Source organism: Mustela erminea, chromosome 8 (genome assembly GCF_009829155.1).
Source record: "Mustela erminea isolate mMusErm1 chromosome 8, mMusErm1.Pri, whole genome shotgun sequence".
Classification (NCBI taxonomy): Eukaryota; Metazoa; Chordata; class Mammalia; order Carnivora; family Mustelidae; genus Mustela; species Mustela erminea.
In genome coordinates this window covers 70,742,006-70,748,600 of record NC_045621.1, presented here as the reverse complement: position 1 = coordinate 70,748,600, position 6,595 = coordinate 70,742,006, and the positions used below count along the sequence as shown (strand labels likewise).

Below are 6,595 nucleotides of genomic sequence, written 5' to 3'. Positions count from 1 at the left end.
ATATGCTTATGATGCTGCCTGAGTTACTAAGTTAGTAAGGACAAAGTTACTAAGTTACTAAGGACAAAGGGAACCTTAAGCAGGCTCATAGCCATGCTGCTAAATATTTGAAAAGCAGAGCCTGTAGGTTCTTCCCTATCCACTAGTTAAAGGCCAGTGCTATTATGTCAAAAAAAAGAAAACAGATTGCTGAGTTTAAGAATAAGGTTTATGTTATAGCTTTGGACTTAAGATCTTTCTGCTCTTTGTCTCTCCTGAAGTGCAGTTTTTTGCCATATTCTCCAAACCTAGTTAGAAATAATTTAAATAAATCTTTAAATATATTATGGAGCAAATAGTTCTAAGAATATATCTTCTTATATTTCTAAAAATGAAGTCATAGTTACAGCCATAAATTTTGACTCGATGGCAGAGTAGCTCAGTCAGGAGGGGCATGTCATGTGACCGTGATGACAGGCATTCATTCATAATTTGATGACTTCTCCACCTCGAATCTGGCAGCCTGACAACCAAGCACCTGCTCAAGCCCAGCAGTGAGCAAGGAGTCCCTCAGCCCCTCAGCAGTAAATGAAGGGATGTGGGTATAAAGAGATGTTTTATCATTCAATATATTTTTTTGGTCTCATTGTCCAAGTATGTAATATTTAGTCTAAAGCCTTCAGGTTGATCATAAAAGAGACCTGAGGACCTCATCATTCTGCACAAAGCTCAAGGAGTTGCGGGGAGAAACAATTTATTTTCTATAACTGTGCAGAGGTATAAAAATGAATGGGTTGTAAAGAACATTAACAATTTAGTGTTACAGTATCTCTAAAGTTTTCAATGTACATACCCACTTTGGGGGAATCTATGCTACAAAAGTGAAAGCATCAGTATCTAAGGATATATTCACAAACTTGTTTATTTCAGTATTGTTTGTAGTGGGGGCAAAGCCCTTGAACGTCTATTAGTAGAGAAATAGTTGAATAAATTCTGGTACATTCTTTCTGTTAACTGTGATGTGTATGCTTAAAAGAATGATTTAGATCTATGTATATTAACCTGGAAAGATGTCCATGTATATTGTTTTTATTTTGAACATAACCCCAAGATTTTATTGTCTTCATTAGGTAACAAAATATGAAGCTTAGAACTGGATCCCTTGGCCCTTTCTCTTCTTATTTCTTCCCAGTTCAGTCTTCTTACATCTCTTCAGAGCAGCGTTCCCTTGGATCTGCAGTTGGGCTCAACACATTCAGGCCTCAACACAATATTCTTTGTGGTTTCAGCCTTTTTCCATGAAATCAGCTCAGTTTGCCCACCATGGCCAGTCTTCTTCCATTCATAACACTGCTTTCCCTGGGCATAAAGAGAATCTTTGCCTTTCTTGGGCTGTGTCCTTTTGTGGGGTTGGTGCTTGCCACACTTCTTCCTGAAAGTCCAGTGGGTCTGAGGAACGTTCACCATGTTTGCAAGAGCACCGTGGGCATGGAAAGAAAGCAGTAGACTATTATCTTAGGAAGCCATTGCCAAAAGAGTGTGAGAGTACAAACCCATCTTCATACAAACACCTATGTGTTGTATGTTTATATTTCCTGGGTGAGCACTAAAACATATCTGAAAGAATGTAAGCCAAATTGTCACTTTTACTAGGAGTTAGGGTTTTGAGATGGTTTAACATGTGACAACAAGCATATATTAGTTTTGTAATTAAGACACAGTATGGAGAGGAAAACTTGAGAAATTTGGTGAGGACTTAACACAGTAATATTTGTAAAATGCTCAGTATAAACCCTGGTACCTCGCAAGCCTTCAAGAAATGCTGGATGTTACTGTTTGATTTATTTTCCTCTCTGGGTTAGAAAGGGCAAATAGCAGCCGGGCTCTTAGCATTGTTCATGCTATCATTTATCCATCCGTCTTCCAGATGGCTTGAGTCAGTCCACCTTGCACTCTCTCTGTCGCCCTCCAGTCTTTGCCAAGTCCAATTCCCTGAGAACCTCAAATTCCTACTCCTTCACCTGGTTAGCTGCTTTGCATCTCTCAGGTCTCAGTTTAAGTGCCCTTGTGACCCACAAGTGAAGGCAAGAGACCTGTCCTTCCTGGGCTCTCTGTCCCAGCCTGTCATCCTTGCCACCCTCATTGGAATAGTTTGTTGGTGGGGCTGTGTCCAGCCATTTTTGCATTCTTAGGACCATGAAATGGGTCCTCAGTAAACGCAGACAGAGCAGCTGAGTGGAGACAACTAGCTGGTTGGATGACCAAACCAGAGGAGAGAGAGAGAGGCAGACGAGGTTTCTCAGGACAGGCTTGGGAAGTGGGACAGGTACTGTGTTGTTGTGTTTCTGTTCTAGATTCCTGCTTGTGTTACCTAAATGTAGTGTTTTCATTACTCAGGTTTTTGCAAACTGGAAAAGGACGAAGGTGCTATTGCTTTTTAAATGATTAATTTGTTCAGATTATCATATAATGTCCCTCCAATTTAGAAGTTATTAACTTGCCAGAGCAGTTAATAACCACTCTTTATTAACTCTCCACATCTGTACAAAAACCTCTGATTAACCAGTGTCAGATAAAAGCAATGGGGAAAATACACTGCAGACTAGAAATTCTGAGACGATCTTTGCAGACGTTGGTTGTAGCTACAGCATAAACAACTTGTGCGGCCCTTAATTGCAGAGGAATCGTTGCTTGGCCCTGTTTAAAATCAGTTCTCAAAAAAGGTTACACTGGGATTCTCCCACAGTTATACAATAAATACATGTTCAAGATTTTCCTCAACTCATGAATCAAGGAGCAAGCACGGATGTTGTAACTGATTTAGAAGAGAATCCAGGGAAGAGCTACTTTAAGGAGGGTCCACATGAAAATGAATAAAGTGGGAGCTGGAATGAAACCATAGTTACGGCAATAAATACTGACTGACTGTAGAGTGGCTCGATCAGAACAGGCACGTCTGGTGTGACGGCCAGCTTGAGCAAGAGGGCCTCTCAAGGTGAGATTATCCTTGAATGTCCTGGAAGTTTGGAAGACTGAGTTGACTCCCTGGATGGTGTTATAAATCTGGGGGGTGCATCACAAGGGCCCACATACCTACTGGAAAGACCTTATTTCCTCATAAAACAATAGATAAAATAGTGTGGAAGGTTTTTCACTATTTGACCGTAGAAAATGCAAACATGCGAGACATGGAGGAAGATTCGATGGTGAGAGATTCCAGATGGCAGCAACAGCAAAGTAAGTGCCCTGTGGGGCTTGGCAGCCATAGACGAGAGTCATTCAGTAGCAAGTCCCACATGGGGCAATAGAGTAGATGACATGGAACTGGCTGGTGAACAGAGTGATTATGGAGGAATGATCAATCAGCAGAGGGAAGGCAGAGCACAGACAAGTTACAGAAATTATAGGAAATGATCTCCATGTTGGGAATAATTTGTGTTCTTACCCTTTTCTTACCCTTTCACGGGTAGGTAGTGCAATCTAGTGCATTGAGAGATGAGTTGTTACAATGTCACTCAAACAAGTGTAGGGTTGCCAGATCTGGGGAGGGGGAAAAGGCAAAAAGGATAACAGGGTTATTAGTTAAATTTTATGTTCAGATAAACAACATTGCTTTTAGTACTAGTATGTCCCATGCAATATTTGGGGCATACTTATACTAAAATTTATTTTTGCTGTTTCGTGGAAATTTTTTTTAATAATTTTTTTAAAGTTTTTTTAAAAAAATTTATTTACTTTTTATTTATTTTCAGTATAACAGTATTCATTATTTTTGCACCACACCCAGTGCTCCATGCAATCCATGCCCTCTCTAATACCCACCACCTGGTTCCCCCAACCTCCCACCCCCTGCCCCTTCAAAACTCTCAGATTGTTTTTCAGAGTCCATAGTCTCTCATGGTTCACCTCCCCTTCCAATTTCCCCCAACTCCCTTCTCCTCTTCATCTCCCCATGTCCTCCATGTTATTTGCTCCACAAATAAGTGAAACCATATGATAATTGACTCTCTCTGCTTGACTTATTTCACTCAGCATAATCTCTTCCAGTCCTGTCCATGTTGCTACAAAAGTTGGGTATTCATCCTTTCTGATGGAGGCATAATACTCCATAGTGTATATGGACCACATCTTCCTTATCCATTCATCCATTGAAGGGCATCTTGGTTCTTTCCACAGTTTAGTGACTGTGGTCATTGCTGCTATAAACATTGGGGTACAAATGGCCCTTCTTTTCACTACATCTGTATCTTTGGGGTAAATAGCCAGTAATGCAATTGCAGAGTCATAGGGAAGTTCTGTTTTTAATTTCTTGAGGAATCTCCACACTGTTCTCCAAAGAGGCTTTTATTTATTTTGACAGACAGAGATCACAAGTAGGCAGAGAGACAGAGAGAGAGAAAGAGGAGGAAGCAGGCTCCCTGCTGGCAGAAAGCCTGATGCGGGGTTCAATCCCAAGACCCTGGGATCATGACCTGAGAGGAAAGCAGTGGCTTTAAACCACTGAGCCACCCAGGTGCCCCTGTTTCGTGGAAATTTACATTCAACTGGACATTCTGTATTTTGTCTGGCAATCCTAAACTGGTAGGGGACAGGATGTTTCTGGATCATAGCTGTACAAATTGTTATGTTTTTCATCAAGACTACTCCCTGATCTATAAGCCACACGCTTGGCATCCTGATGGGGTTATCCCATCCACCCTTGTCCAAGGTCATGCACTTTCTCTGTATGGCCCACGCGTTAGCAAGGACTGTGGACTTGGCCTGTGCAGTATTCTCAAATGTGTGCCATTGTCTTCATCACTGCTGCCTCAGTTTCGGGTCAGACTCTCACCCTCCCTAACCTAGAGATTTGCAAATTTCCTGTTACTCTTCCAGTTTGCCTTCTTCTCCCATCCCTCCTACATAATGTCAACAAGTTGTATTTCTGGATTAAATTTTCCCCCGCTTACTTCCAGTAGGAGACGACTCAAACTCGTCAGCAGGACCCTTCCCAATCAGATCTCGTTCTGTTTCCCTGGACATAACTGCTGCCACCCTCACTGCCCTACTCTCCTTTTGCTCTAGACACAATAGTTATTCACAACCCTGAGTCTTCATTCATGGTCTCTGCTGTGCCTGCAATGTCTTCTCATCACACCTCCAGCTCCCACTTCAAAAGCCTGCTCAAGGGACGCCTGGGTGGCTCAGTTGGTTGAGCAGCTGCCTTCGGCTCAGGTCATGATCCTGGTGTCCTGGGATCGAGTCCCTCATAGGGCTCCTTGCTCAGTGGGGAGCCTGCTTCTCCCTCTGCCTCTGCCTGCCACTCTGTCTACCTGTGCTCACTCTCTCTGACAAATAAATAAATAAAATCTTTAAAAAAAAAAAAAAGCCTGCTCAAATATTACCTTCTTACCTTCTCTCTAAAGCCTCCCCATGATCCAGGCTTTCCTCCCCTCATCCATTCAACCTTTTTCTCCTTGTGCTTCCATTATACCATGATGTTATTGTCAAATTTTATTGTCAGTAATCATATGTATCTGTCTTGCTCACTAGACTGTGAGTTTCTCAAGGACAGGGGTTATGTCTTACTCATTGTGTTAAATATATAGAACCCAGCACAGGCCATGAAACAGAGTATGTATACCTTATCAGGAAAAGAAGTAGGCATCTATAAGTCTTAGATCTCCATCATTGAAGGAAATCGTCATGGAGTGCTTGAAGACAAGGTTGCAGCAACTAGAGGTACTAGGAAGCTAACTGGTTAAAGATGGAATACATGCAGATGCCCATTTTTCTGGTTCATTGGATTGCACACAAATGATCATCCTCACGCATATTTTAGCATGAGTGTATGCATGTTTATTGAGCAGTAAACATATAGGTACAGATGTCTATCACAGAATGAAGACAGTGGGAATAAGTGCTTCTGGAACTGGAAGTTTCTAGATGGGCCTTCATCACAGGCTTGAGGACTCTTCAAGTCTAGGAAGTTGGGAGTTAGGGGAAGAGCCCAACTTGCTGTCCTTTACACCTGTTCCAAGTGTGTAAGGCACAGATGAAACTTATCATTGTAACAAGATACATCCAATCACCTTCAACATCGCGTACTTTTCAACTCTTCCAGAATACTTCTGAATGCATCCAACTTTTATACTTGTGAACCGCGTTTCCTCTGTAGAGTTCATCATCTGGCCATGTCCTATGCATGAACCCTTAGCTAAGCCCCCAACAGTATCTGAGAAGTCAAGAAAAGAGAAACTCCTTGCAAGCATTATAGTATTAAGGGCTTTTGCTTATTTTATTTCTTCCCTCGGGATGAAAACTCATGAATTTCTCACAGTAGAATTTAAAATTGTGTATTCAGGATTGCAGGTAAAAGGAAGGGACATAATGTAGTTTTATTTTTATTTTTTTAATTTTTTTATAAACATATAATGTATTTTTATCCCCAGGGGTACAGGTCTGGGAATCGCCAGGTTTACACACTTCACAGCACTCACCATATCACATGTCCTCCCCAATGTCCATAACCCCACATAATGTAGTTTTTAAAAGGTCATCCCAGGATCACCTGCACCGGAACCCTTTGGTATGCTTGTTTAAAAAGCAGATTCCTGATGGATTCCTGTCTCACGTT

The 6,595-nt window shown here is 41.6% G+C and overlaps 1 pseudogene; it reads right to left on the bottom strand.

Annotated features, from left to right (window-relative positions):
• Positions 1–1,126: 1,126 nt before the first annotated feature.
• Positions 1,127–1,454, bottom strand: LOC116597755 (annotated as a pseudogene).
• Positions 1,455–6,595: the final 5,141 nt, after the last annotated feature.